This window comes from Somniosus microcephalus, chromosome 1 (genome assembly GCF_052327205.1).
Source record: "Somniosus microcephalus isolate GS21.2 chromosome 1, FLI_Smic_1.0, whole genome shotgun sequence".
NCBI lineage: Eukaryota > Metazoa > Chordata > Chondrichthyes > Squaliformes > Somniosidae > Somniosus > Somniosus microcephalus.
The window spans coordinates 248,043,479-248,067,612 of record NC_140987.1 but is presented as its reverse complement, the minus strand read 5'-3'; the positions used below and the strand labels follow the sequence as shown (position 1 = coordinate 248,067,612).

At 44.7% G+C, this 24,134-nt stretch overlaps 1 protein-coding gene across 1 annotated transcript in view; it reads right to left on the bottom strand.

Moving 5' to 3' along the window:
• Positions 1-24,134, bottom strand: part of LOC147124696 (zinc finger protein basonuclin-2-like) — a 246,991-nt gene that overhangs the window by 171,422 nt on the left and 51,435 nt on the right. Inside the window, exon 2 of the mRNA XM_085984062.1 lies at positions 11,132-11,234. The gene's annotated coding sequence lies outside the window, so the exon portion shown is untranslated. The remainder of the gene's footprint in view (positions 1-11,131; positions 11,235-24,134) is intronic.

Here is a 24,134-nt window from a genome sequence, read left to right as displayed (position 1 = left end):
CTCATATGTCCATCCCCTCATCCCCGGGATTAACCGAGTGAACCTTCTTTGTACTGACTCGAGAGCAAGTATGTCTTTTCTTAAGTATGGACACCAAAACTGTATGCAGTATTCCAGGTGCGGTCTCACCAATACCTTGTGCAACTGAAGCAATACCTCCCTATTTTTATATTCTATCCCCCTAGCAATGAAAGCCAACATTCCATTGGCCTTCTTAATCACTTGCTGCACCTGCATACTAACCTTTTGAGTTTCGTGCACCAGGACCCCCAGATCCCTTTGTACTTCAGTACTTTCCAGTTTCTTGCCATTAAGATAATAACTTGCTCTACGATTTTTCCTGCCAAAGTGCATAACCTCACACTTTCCAGTATTGTATTCCATCTGCCAAATCTCTGCCCACTTACTTAGCCTGTCTATGTCCCCTTGCAGGTTTTTTATGTCCTCCTCACTCACTACTTTCCCTCCCATCTTAGTATCATCTGCAAACTTTGATTTGTTACATTCGGTCCCCTCCTTCAAATCGTTAATATAGATTGTAAAGAGTTGGGGACCCAGCACTGACCCCTGCGGAACACCACTAGTTACTGATTGCCAGTCTGAGAATGAACCATTTATCCCAACTCTCTGCCTTCTGTTAGGTAGCCAATCCTCTATCCATGCCAGAATATTACCCCCAATCCCGTGATTTTTTATCTTAAGCAATAATCTTTTGTGTGGCACCCCGTCAAATGCCTTTTGGAAGTCTAAATACACTACGTCCACTGGTTCCCCTTTATCCACCCTATATGTTACTTCCTCAAAGAACTCCAGCAAATTTGTCAAACATGACTTCCCCTTCATAAAACCATGCTGACTTTGTCCTATTAAATGATGATTATCCAAATGTCCTGTCACTGTCTCCTTAATAATGGACTCCAAAATTTGACCTACCACAGATGTTAGGCTAACTGGTCTATAGTTTCCAGCCTTCTGTCTACTGCCCTTTTTAAATAAGGGTGTTACATTAGCAGTTTTCCAGTCTGCCGGGACCTTTGCTGAGTCCAGGGAGTTTTGGAAAATTATTACCAATGCATCCACAATCCCTACCGTCACTTCCCTCAAGACACTAGGATGTAAGCCATCAGGTCCAGGGGATTTATCCACCTTGAGTCCCATTATTTTACCGAGTACCACTTCCTTAGTGATTTTGATCGTGTTTAGCTCCTCCCCCCTCTATAGCCCCCTGTTTGTCCAGTGTTGGGATATTCTTAGTGTCCTCTACTGTAAAGACTGATACAAAATATTCATTCAGTGTTTTTGCCATCTCCATATTTCCCACCATTAATTTCCCGGTCTCATCCTCTAAGGGACCAACATTTACTTTAGCCACCCTTTTTCTTTTTATATAACTATAAAAACTCTTACTATCTGTTTTTATATTTTGGCAAACTGAGACTGGAACTAGCATGTGGGAAATCGCAGAAACAAAATTACATTGCAGTACTCTACACAGAGTGTGTAGCAGCTCCAACACACTACTCTACCACTGTGCCCCAGTTAAGACAATATAAGGTCCACAGATTCCACACAGCAGGTACTCATTTTACTTTAATTTTTAATTTTCTGTTCTTACAAAAAAGATATCGAGGCACTGGAGAAGATGCAAAAACGGTTCACAAGGATAATACCAGAACTGAGAGGTTATACCTAGCAGGAAAGACTGAACAGGCTGGGGCTCTTTTCTCTAGAAAAGAGAAGACTGAGGGGTGACCTAATAGAGGTCTTTAAAATTATGAAGGGATTCGATAGGGTAGACATAGGGATGTGTGCATGACTGTGTGGGAGGGGTGAGGGTGCGTGTGTATGTCTGTGCGTGTACTATTCGCCTCAACCACTCCCTGTGGTAGCGAGTTCCACATTCTCACCACTCTCTGGGTGAAGAAGTTTCTCCTGAATTCCCTATTGGATTTATTAGTGACTAGCTTATATTTATGGCCTCCAGTTTTGGTCTCCCCCACACGCACAAATACTGTCCAGCGGGGGTAATGTATCACGAGTCGATGCTTTAACACTTTCCTTCTCTACCGAATGTCAGCTCTCGTGCTACCATCACTCGCCCCTCTGACCTTAGCTATCTCAGTGCAGATCAAACCTGGACCTTCGTGATCTGCCTGATTCATCACAACCTCACTGGGAAACTCCATTTTTCACAAAGAGGAGTACAGGTGAGGAAGATCATTTGGTCCAGCCAGCTCATCATTCCACAGAAACCTACCCATCGCAGCATCGCATCACCTCTTCAATGACTCCAATGTTTTGCTTCCATTCCCTACTCAGAAGACCATTCCAAGTATTAACCAACTGTGTGTTTGAAGAAGTGCTTCTTGATATCAGTCCTGAATTTCTATTTTACTCGTTTGTACTGAAGATCCTTGTCTTGCAGTCTTGGCTTAACTTGAAATAATGCTCAGTTGTAACGTTTTCTATTCCACTCAGCACCTTACATAACTCACTAAGGCTATTACTCATTTGCGCTTGGGTTTGTATTTTTAAAGCTATGCCTTATTTGTTGGCAGATCTCATTAATGTGTGAATATTCTCATGGATAAACAAGGCCAGTAACCTCCAGCATGTGAACCAACCTCTTAAAAAGTGATATATTCTCTCTCTCTCTCTTACATTCTCTTTCATACTCAACCAGTCACGTCAACAACAACAACTTGCATTTATATAGCACCTTTAATGTAGTAAAACGACCCAAGGCGCTTCACAGGAGCGTTATCAACCAAAGTTTGACACCGAGTCGCATAAGGATATATTAGGGCAGATGGGTATGTTTTAAGGAGTGTCTTAAAGGAGGAGAGGTGGGGAGGCGGAGAGGTTTAGGGAGAGAGTTTCAGAGCTTCCTTTCAGAGCACGCTGCTATCTGCCCTCTCAGGTGGACATAAAAGATCCCATGGCCCTATTTCGAAGAAGAGCTGGGGAGTTATCCCTGGTGTCCTGGCTAATATTTATCCGTAAAACAGATTATCTGGTCATTATCACATTGCTGTTTGTGTGATCTTGCTGTGCGCAAATTGGCTGCTGCATTTCCTACATTACAACAGTGACTGGACTTCAAAAGTACTGGCATTGGCTGTAAAGCGCATTGGGACGTCCTGAGGTTGTGAAAGTCGCTGCAGAAATACAAGTCTTTCTTTTAAATGAAATGAATCAGTTGCATTAAATTAATTACCACAGCATCATTAGGCTGATGACTGTTACAGCCCTGTTAATGAACTATTTATTGAATGTGATACCCTGTTTATACAGAAACCATTGCAATATATTATATCATGTGCACAAATGTATTGCAGCACAATAAAAAGAATATAGAGGCACTGGAGAAGTTGAAAAAATATTTACAATGATGATACCAGAACTGAGAGATTATGCCTATCAGAAAAGACTGAACAGACGGAGGCTCTTTTCTCTAGAAAAAAGACCGAGGGGTGACCAAATAGAGGTCTTTAAAATTATGAAAGGGTTCAATGGGGTAGACGTGAAGAAAATGCTTCCACTTGTGGGAGAGTCCAAAACTAGGGACCATTTCCATAATCAGGAGTTGACCCATGGAAAGGAAAGGGAAGGGGCAAGGGGTAGGAGTATTAGCAATGTGACAGTGTGATGTCTAGTGCAAACTAATATGCCAAAGGAGGTTTGGGTGCATGTCAAAAGAAAGGACTCTTGAAATTAAGCCCAGGAATTTAGCTTGTGTGAAAGAAATGATCGGTCATACATAACCCCGAATGGACAACTCGAAGCCGAGATAAAAGTTGTATCGCCAAACAGCAGATCAGCCCCTTGTGCACATCCTCCCACCGCCTGCCTCTGTGAAGGGCTGGATTCCTTCTCTGTCCATGTAGCCTGCGTGGCATCGCACTGGCACACTGAGGAGAGCTTCACCTCCTCACTGCGCAATCACAACGGAAGGAGTGTGATGTCCCCAATTCTAAGCACTCTGCATTAGCACCACACAAGACACTGAATCAAACTAAAACAACATTCAATGAAACTCTACATCTTGCACAATTTCTGAAGGAACGGTATTACTTGGTTGAGTACAAAATATGTATATTCTGTTTTAGATATCAAAAATTACAATCTGCCAGAACTTTGAAAAATATCTGTTCACAGTAATTCAAGTAAATGTACAAGCTTCACTTATTTAAAATCTCCTTGATAAAACTTCAAATGCATCATCTATGCTATCCGAGAGCTTTGCTTTCATTTATTGGAAAGTATATTTTTTATTTCATTTTATTCCTCTCTACCTGACTGAGCTAATCCGACAAAATGTGAATTTAATTTGTAAATGAGTAACTCTCCATTAATTAACCACCAACAATTCCAACTACTGTAACATGCTTAAATACTCTTTGATATTGCAAAATACATTAATCAATTAACACAATTACAAAAATAAGGAAATTACCCCAATTAGGTTCAAGTAATACACTGTGATTGAAAGTGATAGAGCTGTCTGCTTGTATGTGATAATCATTTTATCTTCACCACAGTGAGATAACTTATGGTCTTGCACACATCATCCATTCATGTATACAGAATAAATTAAAATTTCACAAAAAAGGAAACTTTTATCATATTTCCTATTATCTTATTCCAAACGACACTTCAGATAACTGCTAGTTTTCATAGCCACAGGCAAGGTGCTGTTACACGCTCCCAACTGCAACTTTTGCTCCAAACTTTGAATCAAATCCAGATCTACACAGTGCCCTTTTTATTTAATAACTATCAAGTTTCCGCTGTCTCCTGTCTTTGAGGCAGTCATGCCATAGTCAGCACCTAGAGATAATAACATCTCCGGATAAAAGCAGAAGCATTAATGTAATTGTCGGCTGATCTCCCTTGCAAATCTTTTGGAGTTTTGACCGCAGATGTGACACCTGTTTTTGTCTCCTCTGATCCTACGACAGGCTTTCCGCTGACGGGTTGCCTGACATACATTCTGCCAGACGTGAGCATAATAAAAATGAAGAAGTACTTGTCAGAGGGGTTGCCAGCATTTACATGAAAAGCATATCTGTAGGCTGCTCTGTCTCGCTCACTCCCTCTCTGGCTGACTGTCTCACTCACACTCTCTCTGACAGTCTCTGCCTCTCTATCCCCATCTCTCTCTCTCTCTCTCTCTCTCTCTCTCTCTCCCCATCTCTCTCGTTCTCCCCTGCTCTCCCAGTCTCTCCCGTCCCTCTCTCTCTCTTTCCATCTCTCTCTCCCGTCTCTCTTTCTCTCAGTCTCTGACAGGTATGCATGGTCTTGCTGGAGTTGCTCCTAGCCTGTCAGAGCTTGGCCAGTGTCTCTGAGCCAAGCATGTACTTGGGTTTTAAATGTCTTTCACTTATTTTTGACAGGTTACTTAAAAAAAGGCCATGAAAGGAAGAAAAGTTGTTTATTTGCTGATGAAAGGCAGATACCAAAAGTGAGGCAATAATTGCAGGAGATACCTAGAATCAATGACTTGTGTATCTATAGTGGATGCGATGCTCAACTTACACAAGGCTGGTGATCACAAAGACTCATCAGCAGCAGTTGTGTCAGTTCTAGAGGCCCTAACCAACCCCAAATTAGATTTCATTCCTGAAATTGTCCAGCTTCACACTCACCTGAACTCTATCTAAAAAAACTGGAAAATATGACAAAATTGGCCAAGATTCAGGTTAGCCATGAAGGAAAGTGGTCCAAACATGGATACAAATAGCTCATGAGCGCATGGTTCTGCGAGTGTTACAAAATATTTACAGAAACAGGCCATTCGGCCCAACTGCTCGGTCGGTGTTTATGCTCCACACAAGCCTCCTCCTACCCTGCTTCTATTCCTTTCTCCCTGATATATGTTTTATCGAGCTTCCCCTTAAATGCATCTATGATATAGAGGCACTGGAGAAGGTGCAAAAAAGATTTACTAGAATAATACCAGGACTGAGAGGTTATACCAAATTTGGAAAGATTGAACAGGTCTTTTCTCTAGGGAAGGTAAGGCTGAGGGGTGACCCAATAGAGGTCTTTAAAATTATGAAGGGGTTTAATAGGGTAGACATAGAGAAGATATTTCCACATGCGAGGGGGTCCAAAACTAGGGGCATAAATATAAGATAGTCATTAATAAGTCCAATAGGCAATTCAGGAGAAACTTCTTTACCCAGAGAGTGGTGAGAATGTGGAACTCACCATCACAGGGAGTGGTTGAGGCAAATAGCATAGATGCTTTTAAGGAGAAGCTAGATAAACACATGAGGGACAAAGGAATAGAAGGATATGCTGATGGGGCGAGATGAAGAGGGGTGGGAGGAGGCTCGTGTGGAGCATAAACACCAGCATAGACCTATTGGGCTGACTGGCCTGTTTCTGTGCCGTAGACTCGATGTAATTCTGTTCAGGAATTCATAATAATGAGAACATTTTGTAACAACTATTTTTCCACAGATTTCTGGATAAAATGCCCTGAAAAGAAATGATGTTATTGCTCTTACATATTAAATCCCAAGCTTCACCCCTTTGCCTCCTGCATCTGACCAAAGATAGAACAGCCTAAAGGTCTTCCACTGGAAGGATTCACGCAATGAACACCCTGAGGCCAGAGGGAGGAATATTTGAATCAGATTGACCATTAACCCAGTGGAATCTCTCTAATTTAGAATGAGACCAAGCTGACAGTGACCTGCACATTGGGCAAGTGTTGTCATCTCAGAACTTGGAGCATGCATCAGATAGAACCAGCCCCTGCGTAAAACTCACCAACATGCACGGTGGCATAGTGGTTAGCATTGTTGCCTCACAGCGCCAGGGACCCGGGTTCAAATCCGGCCTCGGGTGACTGTGCAAACTCCACACAGACATTCTCCCCGTGTTTGCGTGGGTTTCCTCCGGGTGCTCCGGTTTCCTCCCACAGTCCAAAGATGTGCGGGTTAGGTTGATTGGCCATGATAAAAAAATTGGCCCTTCGTGTTAGGGGGGATTAAATATGTGGGGTTACGGGGATAGGGCTTGGGTGGGATGGCTGTCGGTGTAGGGACCGGGTGCTAGGGTTTGGATGATCAGCCATGATCTCGTTGAATGGCGGAGCAGGCTCGAATGGCCTACTCCTGCTCCTATCTTCTATGTTTCTATAAATGGCCAAATATGTTTCTGCACTTAAGATTAGTCGAGGTTTTTTATCCACTTGAATGAATTGGGAATTCTTAAATAATTCTAATTAAGGACTGGGTTTTTGACTATGCTCAGGTGAAGCGGTTTTGTATCACCTATTGCATATGGTATGTATTGAATCTTGCTCATTTTTTTTAAGCTTGAATCTTGGACAATTTTTAAGCTACTGTATGTTGATTCTCTTTCCAAGCATCATGCTGTATTCCCATTGATGAGGAGGCAACTAGGAAACTTGCTGGCCAGCCACACCCTGCTCATTGCAGCCTTGAATTTCGGCCTGGAGTGACCTCAAAAGCAATTGTGTTGGAAGCACTAACGGATAGGCCCAGGGAAAGAGCTCAGTGCTTAGGGATCTTAAAAATGATGCTGAGGGCCAAAACCCCTTAGGACAGTGTTAAAACCAAAAATTTTGCTGACAATAAAAGGCAGGAAGCGCCACCTTTAAATAGCGCTCCCCCAGCCCCTTCCCGACTTGAAAACGTTCTCCTCTACCGGTCGTTCCTAGAGGCAGGCGCTAAGGCAGGAGGCACGACTCAATATCCGGTCTGGGGCGCTACCGGGGCATTGCACGCTTGACTGATGTCACGATCTGCGGGCGCAGGAGATCGTGGCGGTAGTGTTTAGCGCCGCCGCAAACCGACTGGTCAATTTCGCAAGCGGCGCCAAAATCGCTAAAATTGAGGCGTTAACGGGAGGCGCTAACCAACCGAAATTTTCCCGCATAGAGTTACATCGAGTCTGCAGCACAGAAACAGGCCATTCGGTCTAACTGGTCTATGTCAGTGTTTATGCTCCACACGCGCCTCCTCCCACCCTATTTCATCTCAGCCCAGCAACATAACCTTCTATTTCTTTCTCCCTCATATGCTTATCTAGCTTCCCCTTAAATACATCGAGGGTACTCACTGTGGGGAGTGCCGTGTACTAATATATAATGTAATGTAGAATATTTTGGAGGTGCAAAAATATGAAGCACCAAATGTCTGAATTTGAGGCCATATTATAATGTTCTATGCAAGGTTTGTTGAGAAAAGGTCACCTTAGTGACATCACTGACAGATGTCGTCGCTGTATTTCCTGGAGTGACTCAATGGGAAACAGTAGGAGCCAGGACTCCACCTTGGCCTGTTAGCACATTTCCCTGAGGTCAGGTAGCACCATAGCTGCTATTAGCTAGGAGTACTGTGTACCATTCTGGTCTCCATATGACAAAAAGGATATAGAGGCACTGAAGAAGGTGCAAAAACAATTCACAAGGATGACACTAGAACTGAAAAGTTATAACTATCAGGAGAGACTGAACAGGCTGGGGCTCTTTTCTCTAGAAAAGAGAAGTCTGAGGGGTGACCTAATAGAGGTCTTTAAAACTATGAAGGGGTTCAATAGGATAGATGTAGAGAAGATGTTTGCGCCCATAGGGAAGACCAAACCAGAGGTCATAAAAATTAGTCACTAATAAATCCAATAGGGAATTCAGGAAAAACTTATTTACCCAGAGAGTGGAGGAACTCGCCAGCACAAGGAGTAGTTGAGGCGAATAGTATAGATACATTTAAGGGGAAGTTAGGTAAGTACATGAGGGAGATAGGAATAGAAGGTTATGTTGATAGAGCGAGATGAAAGGGGTGAGAGGAGGCTTGTGTGGAGCATAAATACCGGCACAGACCAGTTGGGCCAAATGGCCTATTTCTGTGCTGTACATTCTAAGTAATTCTATGTAAACTGGGTCCTTCCGCTTCAAAAGACTGAAAGCAGTAAATCTGCTTTATGATGCCTTAAGGAAATCTCTGACATCACAGGGATGGGTACGCAGTGTAATATCAGATTATGATTCGCTGAGGAGGCACCACCATCATATGTGGCATAATGTTAAGTAGGGTAAGGTGTAGGGGACAATGTATTGGCACTGCATGTTAGTGATCTAACACTCAGTATCATAGATTGGGATGGCTTTATACTCAACCCCAAACTCCACTCAATCCTTGAAGGCAGGGAGGTGCCAGCTCAGGCCGGTTTCCAAGTTAGCGCAGTTCAAGCTACCACTAGTTCAGAACTTGCAACTAAAAGGAGAAGTGTTTGGCAAATTAGTTCCTTTCTTTGGGAAGCTAGGAGAATCAAATCCCCAATTTCATTGAGTCACTTATTGTCGCTGTAATGATATAAAATTGGTCTTGGACAGCAGCCAATTGGCAGCCCAGTTTTACACACCGCCCGATTTTCTTTTTCCATTAACCGCTGGTTACGTCGTTGTAGAGCAATGCATTCCAGATCACTGGTCGCAGTTTGCTCTTCACGAGCTCCGACTAGTATTGACAAATTTCCCTGAAATGGGCACAGGACCCTCATTTTAATATCTTAGTGAGGCCTGCCCTCATTTCAGATCATCACCAGGGCCACTTATATAAAGGCCCTGACAAATTTAGCTGCAGCCTGTTTTACACCATTTTGTGCCCCAATGTCTTTCTGAAGGAAAGCATTTAGGTTTGTCACTTTTTTATGGAAACAGTTTTCATACAACAGGAAAAGGTCATAATAGCCATAGAATCATACAGCACCATTCGGCCTATTGTGCCTGTGCCAGCTCTTTCAAAGAGCTTTCCAATTAGTCCCACTCCCCTGCTCTTTCCCTATAGCCCTGCAAATATTCCCCTTCAAGTATTTATCCAATTCCCTTTTGAAAGTTATTACTGAATCTGCTTCCACCGCCCTTTCAGGCAGCACATTCCAGATCATTACAACTCGCTACCTAAAAAAAATTCTCATCATCTCCCCTCTGGTTGTTTGGCCAATTCCCTTAAATCTGTGTCCTCTGGTTACCGATATAGCCACAATCAAAGAGCATGAATAAATAGAAAAGTGGAGATTTGTAAAAAAGAAAGCCTGGTTTCTGATTCAATTAATTTGTCTCTCAGCACAATATGGAGAAGTACACTTGAATACTTGGTGAAAATTGGGTTTGGGACTAAATGACAGCTCCAGAGTTGTAACCAGGAGTCAAAAGGATGCCATAGTAAGCTTAATAATGATCTTCAAGGATTACTATCAAGAACAAAACAAAGCATAGAACAAGAAAAGGTTAGTGAGCCTATCAGGTCAGCTCATTTATATATCCTACTCCACCCATTCAACTCCAGTGAGAAAGCTTTGCATAAGCATTCCCAAATTCACAAAGTCCTGAATATTCATGCATTTTCACATCTCTACTATTGAACCTTGACCTGCTGTGCTCCAGATAACATTCCTCTTCTGCCCCAGAGAATTGGAATCATTGTGTCCCATGGAGTCCTTGATCATCTCAGTCTATATCTATCCCAATAATTTCCAAACCTTTACCCAACCAGGAATGTATCTACCTGCTCTTGAAATTAGTTAACTATTTCAGCCACAGGTGCTTTTACTGGGAATTTGTTCTACATATCCACACAGTCCAAATCAAATATCCACATCATCTATGTCTTTTGGAGAGTTGGATCATAAAAGAGGTTTTTTTTCTCTAGAAAAGAGAAGACAAAGGGGTGACCTGATAGAGATCTTTAAATATAAAGGGGTTCGATAGGGTAGACAGAGAAGATGTTTGCACTTGTGGGGAGTCCAAAACTAGGGGTCATGAATATAAGATAATCACTAAGAAATCCAATAGGGAATTCAGGAGAAACTTCTTTACCCAGAGGGTGTTTAGAATGTGAAACTCGCTACCACAGGGAGTAGTTGAGATGAATAGCATAGATGCATTTAAGGGGAAGCTCGATATGCACATGAGGGAGAAAGGAATCGAAGGATATGCTGATAGAACTAGATGAAGTAAGGTGGGAGGAGTCGAGTGTGGAGCATAAACTCCGGCATAGACCTGTTGGGTCGAATGGCCAGTTTCTGTGCTGTAAATTCTATGTAATCATGTCATCACTCAAAACATTTGATGTAAACTGTTGCTCTCACTCACCATGTGCCACCCAGCCATGTTTACACTGGTCACAGGTCCGTAGGTTGATCTTTCCTGGCTGGAAACATTCACACGTGCAATTTACCAGTGTACAGCGGATGGCCTAAAGGACAGAAAGGAAAAAGGCAACTGTCAGGTGAATTGTAATAGATTCCAGACTCTCTTCATTGTGTCATTATCGCCCAAAATTTGTGTGTGTTTTACTATCCCTCTGTGCTTTCAGATTCTTTGATTCTAAGAGGATGTAAAGTGATGTTAGAGCTATCTTGATCTGAGAATCTTTTCACTCAGCAAAAAATAAATCACTCCGTTCACAAGCTGGGCAACAGACTCAGCCCCATGAGGGCTTCCTGCCTCAGTCTATCCACCATGAGGTACATGGTGCCTCCAATGGGAAATCCCACCACAAATTGCTAAACCTTCATTTTAGTCAGAGAGAATTGAATTAATTTACAAATGAGGCCAATGTTACAGCAGCTTTGGTTTCAGGTCAACTATAAAACCTTTCCATAACAACACAAGAAACAGGAGCAGGAGTAGGATATTCGGCCCCTCGTGTCCGCTCCGCCATTCAATAAGATCATGGCTGAACTTCTACAACAACTCCACTTTCCCACCTTATCCCCGTATCCCTTGATTCTCGTAGTGCCCAAAAATCTATCGCTCTCAGTCTTGAATATACTCATTGACTGAGCATCCACAGCCCTCTGGGGTAGAGAATTCCAAAGATTCACAACCCTCCGCGTGATGAAATTTCACCCCATCGCAGTCCTAAACGGCCAACCCCTTAACCTGAGACTATGGATGGAGGGGAAACAACCTCTCAGCATCTACCCTGTCAAGCCCTCTAAGGATTTTATACATTTCAATGAGATCACCTCTCATTCTTCTAACTCATAAGAATACAGGCTCATTTTACTCAATCTTTCCTCATAGGACAGCCCTCTCATCCCAGGAATCAATCTGGTGAACCTTCGTTGCACCCCTGCTAAGGCAAGTGTATCCTTCCTTAGGTAAGGAGACCAAAGCTGTACACAGGACTCCAGGTGTGGTCTCACCAAAGCCCTATATAATTGCAACAAGACTTCTTTACTCTTATCCTCCAGCCCCCTTGCAATAAAGCTAACATACCATTTGCCTTCCTAATTGCTTGCTGTACCTGCATGTTAACTTTCTGTGATTCGTGTAAAATGACCCCCAAATCCCTTTGAATAGCAACATTTACTAATCTCTCACCTTTTAAAAAAATATTCTGCTTTTCCATTCTTCCTACCAAAGTGGATAATTTTACACTTCCCTGCATTATACTCCATCTGCCACCTTCTTGCCCGGTCACTTAACCGGTCTATATCCCTTTGCAGCCTCTTTGCGTCCTCCTTGCAGCTTACTTTCCCACCTAGCTTTGTATTGTCAGCAAACTTGGATACAGGAAACTTTCGATTAACCGGCCACTAAATAACTGGAAATGCCGGTTAACCGGCAAAATTCAGGAGTCGGTTCACATAACATTTTTTTACTTTTAGTTACTTTTTTTTTACTCATTTCTGGCTGTGCAAGCGTCTAACTGAAGCTGTTGCTAAGCTACAGAGACGCTTGCAAGCTGTGCTGATTGTTTTGAAGCTGTTGCTAAGCAACAGGGTTTGTTGCTAGATACGGAGCTCAGAAGCTCCGTATGTTTTAACTATAGCGCTCGATTCTCCGGCATTGTTGATAGACCGGCACCAGCTCGGTCCCGTCCGTGCCGGATACCAGAAAGTTTCCTGTACATGACACTCTGCCCCCTCATCGAAGTCATTGATATAGATTGTAAATAGCCAAGGCCCAGCGTTGATCCTTATGGCACTCCACTGATTACACCCTGCCATCCCAAAAATGACCTGTTTATTCCTACTCTCCTTGATTGGGGGTATCCCTGCAACATGTTTCCACTGATTAACACAGGAAGCAAAACATTTCTTGAGCAGTCACCTGCACGCAAGATAGTTTACGTTGCAAGATACTGGCCGAGGGGGAACAGGAGAAACACAGACCTGGAGACCCCACTGGATTAGGTGTCACTGCTCCTGTTCCTGATGACGCTCAAGATACAGCAGACAAGTACAGTAGCAAATGTGTCAATCATATTTCAGCACTAAAAAATGGGACCTCTCAGTGCATCTAATGTGTTAGAGTCTGGTTAAAATCTGGCAAGTTGAACTGTGCAGGCCATGTCTGCTGACGGTCTGGTACTGATATGGTCCCTCAAACCCAGCACTCCAGCACTGTCAATGCAAGCTCTGGGCAGAATTGAACATAATCCATTAATAGTGGATTTTTCCAACCTTCCACTTGCTTAGTGCCACCTAAGCTGTCTAAAGTGGTCTTTATTATGATCTAATAAGAAAACCAAACCATTATCAGACGGCAGTGTTGGCGCCAAATACCTTTGAAAATGCTCAGATCTATATGGACTCTGTATGATGCCTAGCAGAGAACGGTTTAGATTCCAGACGTTAGAACAGTATTTCAAAAGTTTATCCTTTATTTGAAAATCTTAAAATGTTAACTGAAACAAGGGTATTGCAGATAAATGTAGCAAATCCAACCTCTTCCAGTCTTATAGGAAGAACCTGATTATTCAGATTAATATGCATTTCAACATTTCAGTAAAGGTAGTAAATGGAGATATTACACTGCTCTTCCAATTTTGGGAAAGCCACATTATACCCTAAGCCTTAGAAGGTTATGCTGATAGGGTGAGATGAAGAAGGGTGGGAGGAGTCTCGAGTGGAGCATAAACACCGGCATAGACCTGTTGGGCCAAATGACCTGTTTCTGTGCTGTAAAATACTATGTAATTCTTGGTTATGCCATTTCCCAGTGCTGCTCGACCCAGTTCAAGTTCCCAGTTGGCACCATGGTCTATCAAACACCGGTGAGAAGTAGAGGTGCCAAATCCAACACCACTTCACAAAATCCAATGCTCAAGTAGGACGAGACAATTCATCACTTTCCACAGAGTGCAACTGGCAGCAGGGGAATAGCACATGCCATCAGTTGCACATTTTTGGTAATGTGAAAGCACCTAAAGTTTCCTCAAATGCACATCTGTAGGTCCCAAATCCCCAACAGCTGAGGGCTCGCAACCAAGATCTCATTGCGTTTGAGCCACAGCTCCAACCGTACCTCAGTTGGATGTGTTTCGCGATTCTCAGCTGAAGCTACTGGTTGGAGCTCCCATATTGCAGCAGGAACCTCCTCACAGTGAGGAGGGCGAGGTTGATATTGTCTTTTGAGAATCGCACTTGATCATGGAGGAGTCCAGAACCCAGAGCTTCTTGTGTCACTGCTGGAGGACGATCCACAGTAAGGGGGCAGAAAAAATATTACACCCCTTACCCCCAAAAATGTACCGAAACAATCAAATTCTCCAGGAGGAGGTGAATTATGAATTTAAAACTTCAAACAAAGAATGATTTGAATGCCACTCTGAGGCAACTCAAGTAATTCAATAAGTTACAGATTGCTAGAACATCACCATCTGGTGTACCAGCTGAGTAATTACAGGTACCTGTACCCTTAAACAGTATGGGGGAGAAATTCGGTGGGCTGCGCCACCAGTTGCGCTGCGCCGCCACCGATGATGTCATCGGTGTGCGCAGCGCCCCCCTACCGCCCCGATCACGATATTTAGCAGCGACCACCTCTGTAGCGCCGCTCGCTAATCGCGCCCGGTTCACGGGGCCTATCTGTGGCGGCAGTGGCGCAAATTAAGGTGGAGGTGCGGGGCGGCCGTTTTTTTCGGCGGCCACCTGCCAGCACTTCCGTCCCCGGCCTCCTGTTCTCCCCCCGCGGCATTGCCGGCTGTTTTCCGAGAGCCCGGCACGTCTCCTTGGTGCCGGGCTCTTTTGCCGGCACTCGCGATCGCTCATCATGCTGGTGCAGGCCCCTCCCCCTTAAGAATGGGAGGAAGGCCTGCAGTACCACAGCGCGCCATGCCACAGCGTGTGGCGCTGTGGCACGTTGCGCTGCGATATTCAGTTTCAACGCCCTAAGAGGGACATGGAGCGCCTCGAGCCTCGCCCCGTGTCCCTCTTGGGGCGCTCAAGCTGAATTTCTGGCGATCACTGCTGCTCCGATCACAGCGCAAAATCTGGCGCCCAGGCGAGCTTGGCGCCCCGTTTGCGGCTCAACCCAATTTCTCCCCCTATATGTATAGAGCACCAACCACTAAGAACTGGGTGCTGTAATTAAACCAGCAAAGATTCTTCTAAATTGTTCTTCTAAATAAATAACATACAGTCACCAGCTCTCCAGCACGATTTAAAGAACCAGAGGGGTAAAACATTGGTTCACACAATCACTTCACACTGTTGTGCTCAGGACTGTAGTGAATGACACATGATAACAAAGCGAGTCAGGCTGTGGCTGGTCTCCGTGGAGAGATGCCTAGTGATGCCAGTGTGTTCCTGCCTTTTAAAGCCACAAAACATTTATTTCCTCCCATCCTCTCCATCAGGATATGAGCAGAGCAGGTCTCCGCTCAACTGAGGAAGGAGCTGTATTAATGCCATTACAGGGGTGTGTCTGTGGCCCAATAGTTTGATCTGTCCACTGGATGCAGATTTAATTGTCGCAGTGACATAAGGACACAAGTAAATGGAGGGGGGAGTGGGATAGAATTAAATAAAAATGGTAATTGAACAGCCATTGCTTGGCCACTGCAAAAACACATTGATTTCCTGCTGTAAAAATGTCACTTTACGAGTTGGTTTACTGATTAGCAAGAACTACAGAAATAATTCAACAATGTTATTATGATCTGGAATGCGCTGCCTGAAAGGGCGGTGGAAGCAAATTCAATAGTAACTTTCAAAAGGAAATTGGATAAATACTTGAAGGGGAAAAAATTGCAGGGCTGTGGGGAAAGAGTGGGAGTAATTAGATATCATTTTCAAAAAGACGGCACAGCCACGATGGGCTGAATAACCTCCTTCTGTGCTGTAAGATTCTATGATTCTAAGTGTTTGAGGAACCACACAGCATACACGCAATGCATCTCTCCTTCACTGTCAATACTCTATTGATGAGGAAGGTTTTGCTAATAGCCAAGGTCGCTACTAGTACATTTGGTCACTCATCAACCAATTTGCAATGAATAACTTCAACATAGAAATGAATATTTATGGTTTTTATTAACAGGATGATGTTAAAGTTGAGAATGCAGTTCGGATATTTCATTGGAATCTATTAGCCCTTTAATTCGAGGTTTAAAGCTGTTGGTATTATTGACAGAGTCATCCAAAATTAATTTCATGATTTCTACGGCCAACTTGCATGGATAACTTTTGGATGTTCAGTCTAACCCACAGAATATACAGCACTCAATCTTTCACTTTCCATTTGAAAAGAAGTCTTAAAGTATCATCTGAAGTGCTTGAACTCACCCAATATTTTCATCGGAACACATTTTTGCTTTGTAACCAAAAACTCTTTTCTTTTGTTGAATAAAGTACTTTTTGCTCAGATCACTGTGCTCCACTTTATACCCAGCGCACTGACTATAATTCAATCCTGTCTCCAGCTAATATTTTTATGCACCATTGTACTTTCAAGTTCTTCGTGATATTGGCAGGTCAGTCAACTAGTCAGGTATTAATGTGATAGCCTATTGAAGTTGCAAATAGTGCACTGATCTGTCAAATGGGCGTTGTTTCATTTGTTATACAGTTAAGATATACTGGGGGGTGACCGGGGGTGGGGGGAAATCGGATGGGGGTTAGAGGGTGCGGAGGGAGGGAGCGCATAGGAGGAGGTGCAGAGGGGAGTAGCAGGGAGGTGTGGAGGTGGGTGCAGAGGGGGTGGGGATGCAAAGGGGGGTGTGGAGAGGGTGGGGAAGAGTCGGGCGTGCAGAGTGTAATGTATGTACCTTTAAGGGGGGGAACTACTTTCTACAGCTCATGTATACTGTAGTACCGGCAGTGACCACACCTGTATATAACGCTGAGTAGTAATCTGTTGTTTCAGTTGCAGTTTGAACCACGTTGAGTAAACACCTGCTGTACCGTTCTCTGCAGTCCTTTTCTTATTGTTACACGGACGTAACAGTGGTGACGAGCAAGTTCGAACCTACCTGCAACTCTGCATCACCTCCCAGGGATTCGCTCCTGGAGAACAGTGGAAGAAGGTCGAGTCCAGAAGCACGGGCGTCGACCACGGGCAACCGCCCAGTCATCCAGCGGAGATTTGAGCATCGCAGGGGAGGCTGTCGAGAGCCAGGCTTGGCTTTCCAGTCACGGTGGTCCAGCGAAATGGGCTGGCAACAGGTACTGCGCAGACCCTTCCCGGACAGCGACGGGCTAGAGCCCGACCGAGCGGCACAGAAAAAGGCCGAGCAGCGTTGACGGGGGAAGAGAGAGGGCAGAGCGCACATGGCACAGCCGGTGATCAGGACCGAGTGGCATCAACGGGGGAGAGAAGCGAGAGAGAGCAGAGCGCAGCCGGTGGTCAAGGGCCGAGCAGCGTCAGTGGGGGAGAGAGGCACGCAGGAAAACGCGAGGTGCTGCCATTGCCACGAGGACCGCAGAGAGCGGCGTTGGCAGCAGCGCAGGAGCAGCGCACGAAACCCACAGGGCGTCGCCATTTGCCACGAGGACCGCCGAGAGCGGCGTTGGCAGCAGTGCAGGAGACGCCATTTTAAGCCGCAGCGGGGAAGAAAGGAAAGCGCGGGAGACGCCATTTTAAGCCAGTCTAACCACACCCAAAAATGCCGAAGAGTGGCAGTATCACAGCGTTCGACAATGAAGTTGAACGACATATGTCGAATGCATAGAAGCATACTGCAAGGCGAATGAAGTGCCAGATGACAAGAAAGCGCTGGTATTGTTGAATTCAATGGGTGCAAAAATGTATGGCTTACTACAAAACCTAGTAACCCCAGAGAAGCCAGTAGAAAAGGATTTTGAAAACATAGTGTCAATCCTACAGGACCACTTAAACCCCACACCGCTGCTGACAGCAGAAAGATTTAAGTTTCACAAAAGGAACCAGCATAAAGATGAAAGTAATGCTGAGTATTTAACGGAACTGTGCAAGCTATCGAAACACTGCCAGTTTGGAACGGGACTAGCAGATACTTTAAGGGACAAGTTTGTGTGTGGGCTTCAAAGTGAAGGAACCCAGAAACGGCTTCCATCAGAAAAGGATCTTACGCTGGACAAGGCTTTCAGCATTGCAGTATCACACGAAGCAGCAGCACGGGGCGCTGCAGAGATACAACAGAGACCGCAAGAATATGGCACAAATGAAATGTCATACGGAACAGTGAAGTGCTATCGCTGCGGCAGAACAACACACGACCAGAAGGATTGTTGGTTCAAGGACCAAGTGTGCAGACAGTGTGGAAAAGCAGGACACATAGCAAGAGTCTGCAGACCAGGGAAGAAAACCAGCAGCAAGAAATCACCACAGGAGAAGTACAAAAAAGGTACATAAGGTGACGGAGAGTAGTTCAGACGAACAGAAGAGTGATACAGACTCCGGAAGCAAGGAGCTGGGTTGTCTGAAACTACATAATGTGATCAAAACGGAGGATCACCAAACTATCTGGGTCACGCTCAAGATAGCAGGAGTCCAAGTGAAAATGGAATTGGACACAGGATCAGCCCTAACAGTCATAAACCGAAGGGACTACAAGCGGCTATTCTCACATATACCCTTGAGAGATACAAAGATTGTCTTGAAGACGTACACGGGGCAAAAAGTCTACCCCAAAGGAAAAATAAGGGTGAACGTTATACATAACGGCAAGGAAACACCAAAAATGGACCTATGTGTATTGCCACATGGAGGGCCACCACTACTAGGACGTGAATGGATCCGGAAGATACAGCTAGATTGGCATTCCATACAAGCACTGACTGTAGATGCCAAAAAGGATGACGACGTCACACCTGGACGACTGTCAAAAATGCTAACTGACGCACAAGAAGTGTTCCAGCAGGGACTCGGAACACTAAAAGGCATAACAGCGACGATCAAAATAGAGGAAAATGCAAGCCCAAAGTTTTTTAAGGCCAAACCGGTACCTTATGCGATCCGCCCAGCCGTCGAAGCAGAGCTGGAAGGTTTGGAACGTTCAGGAGTACTGTCCAAAGTGGACTGGAGCGAGTGGGCTACACCCATCGTTCCTGTAATGAAGAGGTCGTTGAGTAATACGCCTGGGGAACCAAAAAAGGTTCGCATCTGTGGGGACTTTAAGGTAACAGCGAACCCAGTCCTTCACACTGTACAATATCCGCTTCCGCGGATTGAAGATATTTTCGCCTCGCTATCTGGAGGGAAATGCTTCACTAAGATTGATCTGGCCCAGGCGTACCTGCAAATGGAGGTAGAAGAAGCCTCGAAACAGTACCTCACGATCAACACTCATAAAGGTCTCTACCAATACAACCGGCTGGTGTTCGGGGTAGCATCAGCTCCGGCTATTTGGCAAAGGGCAATGGAACAAGTCCTGCAAGGGATTCCAGGGACCCAGTGTTATTTGGATGACATCCTGGTCACGGGCGAAAATGACAGTGATCACCTCACCAACCTGGAGCAGGTGCTCACTAGATTGAAGGAATATGGGCTATGAGCTAATCGCCACAAATGCGAGTTTTTCCAGAAGCAGATCTCGTATTGTGGCCACGTTATTGATTACATAAGTCCCCTGAAAAGATTGAGGCAGTAGTCAAGGCTCCAGCACCGGAAAATGTGTCACAACTGAGGTCGTTCCTCGGGCTGGTGAACTACTACCATAAGTTCTTGCCAAATTTGTCTACCGTACTACACCCACTGAACACCCTACTGCAAACGGGAGTACCATGGAAGTGGAGTGACGAATGTAAACGAGCTTTCCAGAAGAGCAAATCATTGATCACATCAAAAGAGGTGTTGGCTCATTTCAACCCAGCACTATCAATTCAGTTGGCATGTGATGCATCACCCTATGGCATTGGAGCGGTGCTGTCGCACAAATTCCTGGACGGCTCGGAGAGGCCAGTAGCCTTTGCGTCTCGGTCACTAACCTCAGCCGAGCGTAACTACGCCCAGATTGACAGGGAGGCCCTCAGCCTAGTGTGGGGAGTGAAAAAGTTCAATCACTATCTGCACGGGCAGAAGTTCACCTTGCTGACTGACCACCCACCACTTGTCTCCATCTTTAATCCAAAGAAGGGCATTCCGGTGATGACTGTGCAACGGCTACAAAGATGGTCCCTTTTTCTAGGGGCGCACCAATATGAAATCGAGTATAAGGGCACGAAACAGCATGGAAACGCTGATGGGCTATCACGCCTGCCACTGCCTACTACGGAGGAAGAACCAGCAGTGGATCCTGTCGAAATATTTCATTCGACTATAATTGAATGTTTGCCAGTAACTAACGCTGGTATAGAGAAGGAGACCCGAAATGACCAGACACTGTCTCGGGTATATGATTTGACGGTGAAGGGATGGCCAGCACATGGCGACTCACTGTTGCCAGCATTCTCATCCAGAAGAGAACAGCTGTCAGTATGCCAGGGGACCTTGATGTGTGGATCCCGAGTGGTAATCCCACCCAAGTTAAGGGAGAGAGTGCTCAATGAGCTTCACGAAGGTCATCTGGGAGGGGTGAAAATGAAAAGCCTTGCTCGGGCTTATGTGTGGTGGCCGGGGATCGATCAGCAAATCGAGGACCTGACAAAGAGCTGCTCAGGATGCCAGAAGGTCCAAAATGCACCACCACATGCCCCTCTACACCCATGGGAGTGGCCCTCATCTCCATGGCAACGGGTGCATATTGATTTTGCTGGTCCATTCATGGACTCAATGTTTTTAATCGCTGTGGATGCGCACTCGAAATGGCCTGAGGTGATCAAAATGTCCTCCACCACCACGGAGAAAACTATTGGCAGTCCTACGGACCATTTTTGCCAGGAACGGCTTGCCAGAGCAGATTTGCTCTGATAACGGACCACAGTTTGTGTCCGAAGAGTTTCGAAGATTTATGAAAAGGAATGGGGTAAGGCATTACACATCCGCCCCGTATCATCCAGCCACAAATGGATTGGCTGAGAGGTTCGTACAAACCTTTAAAAAAGCAGTAAAGGCCATGTGCGATGACGACATTCCACTGCAGCATAAGGTGGACAATTTCCTGTTAGCCTACAGAAATGCGACGCATGCAGTCACCAACCAGGCCCCGGCCATGATGTTCTTTAACCGAAGGTTGAGATCTCGTCTGGATTTGCTCAGACCAAATGTACGAAGAGATGTTGAGAGTAAGCAATTCCAGCACATCAATGAGAAGCCGACAAGGAGCTTCAATGTAGGGCAACAAGTCTTGGCCCGCGACTACCGAACAGAGAAATGGCAACCAGGAACGATATGCACACGGCAGGGGCCACTAATGTACACAGTGGACATTGGGGAGAGCATCGTGAGACGCCATGCTGACCAGATCCTAGAGTCACAGGAACGAGTCAACCCCATGCCTCGCCCATACGTACCTGGTGATGAACCCGACGTACAGGTAGCATCTACCCCAGAAACAGTAGCATCGGAAGCTGATGAACCAACCGACGACAGGGGGCCAGAATCGCCTCCACACCAAGAGCGAGACACTCGGGAAAGGCGCTATCCAGAAAGGATCAGGAAGCCTCCCCAAAGACTGAATTTATAAATAGACTATTTTCAGCTAATGTTGCATGTTAAAAGTGTTAATTGTAATTAGTTTGATATTTAATTGTTAAATGAGTGTTATGGTACTGTTAATCTAAAAGGGGAGGAATTGTAATGTATGTACCTTTAAGGGGGGGAACTACTTTCTGCAGCTCATGTATACTGTAGTACCAGCAGTGACCACACCTGTATATAATGCTGAGTAGTAATCTGTTGTTTCAGTTGCAGTTTGAACCACGTTGAATAAACACCTGTTGTACCGTTCTCTGCAGTCCTTTTCTTATTATTACACGGACGTAAGGGGGCAGGGGGTGTGGAGGTGGGTGGGAGGGGCTGTGAAGCAGATGCAGGGGAGTGCGGAGAGGGTGCGGCGCAGGTGCGGGTGGGTAGAAAGTGTTGCAGGGGGTGGGTAACAGGTAGGACGGGGTGTGGAGCCGGGTAGGAGGGTTGCGAGGGAGTGTGGAGAGGGTGCAGAGTGGGTGTGGGGGCCAGGAGGGTGCAGGGCGGGGTTGGGGGGTGGGGGAGGTAGGAGGGGGTGCGGGGGAGTGCAGGGTTAACACAGTCATGACAGTCACTTTGTTGAAATGACCAGAAAGTTTCTGCGGTCAAATTCATTATGCGCAAAATGGGACAAGATCAAATTGGAAGTATTTTAATTCATTTTGCAAAATAAGTAATGGTAAATTTTATTTTACTAAATGTTTTGAGTTTGCCATACTGGATGAAATTTGAGTAATAATTTGACCCTATGTGCCATCATGTTGTTAAACGGGCTCGGGAAATGATTCGCTCCCTGCTGTTAGCAGGTAGAACTGAAACCATCACAACACTGTGATTCCCTGAATCAGACATTTTATAATCTGCCAAGTGACTGCAGCACAGTTTAGAATTTGTGCGCAACCAGCATTGGAATCAGCATTAAAAAGAATTGGAAACCATTCAGATCATCATGAACAGACAGCTTCTCTTTTAAATAGGGCACTAGGGAATCCAACCCTTACACACTATTTGCTGTTTCTGAAAATATTTTGTTCCAGGTAAACTGAAAGCTGGTCACTAACTGTAGTAACAATTTGAGATACAATTTTGCTACTTGGTCCCTAAATCTTATTATCTTGTGAGAAATCGTTACATTTTACTGACAACCAAAAATGTATTCCAATATCCAGGTTACTACATTCTGCACACTGCGTAAAATCAGATTTAATCTGTAAGTACATTGTTAATAGTATAAAGACTGGAAGAAGGTATGAAATAAAGTCACACTGCATTTAATTCCTCACTAGAAAGTGAGAAAGACGAGAGCAGATATCGTGCCCCTCTCTGCAGATAATACTGACATTTACTCTGTTTTACACTGTTAAAAGTATTTCAGTCCCGGGTTAGTTCTATGCACAGTGCCTTTGAATTCCTGTATGATTATAGATTGACAAAAAGAAAGCATTGTACATACACACGGATGAATCAATAATACATTAAGATGAAATCATTTACCGTAATTGTGGGGTGACTGGCCAAGCTTTTTAATCGCTTAGGAAAGCACTAAAAAAAATCTAATAGCTCATTAAAACAATTATTGCCATTCTCTGAAGATTTCTCTTACACATAAAAAGGCGTATCGTGAAGACAGTAAGGCAGATTCACAAAAGATATCAGCAGGACATAATTAAAAATCTGGTTTTGAATGTTGCGCTGCGCTGTCTTTGCTGAATAGTAACGGCAGGTTCTACACAAGAACAATCCCTTGAATTAACAAGGATTATGCACTGAATAATTCTTGCGTTACAGAGCAGCTCGATCAGAATTCCTTCCCGATTCACAACACTTGATGCTTTACAAGTTCTAACATTTAACATCTGCACAAATTACTTTCCAGAGTTTATACAGTTCATAGCATAATTAGAGAAACGGTCACAACCAGTTGCTCACAGCCGATGAATGAATGAACCCGCACCACCCGGTTTTAATTTTTCGTCATTCAGCTCAGCTCACAATTGAAAACTTGGGAGGGGGGGGAAAGTGCACACACTCACACAGCCGTACAGACACACACAAACTCACTCACACACCCACTCACAGACATACTCACAGACACACCCACTCACACAGAAACACACCCACTCACACAGACACACAGACTCAGACTCACACACAGACAGACACACTGACAAATATGAATGATCAAAACAGCTCTTACTTGTGTGTCACCCATCAGCTTTTTTTTTGAATGGTTTACAAGCAGCCCAGACACCCTGTTTACAAGTATTTCAAGCCCTTCAGTGTTGTTAGCAATCTCTTTGGTTATGAGTAACAAATTTCT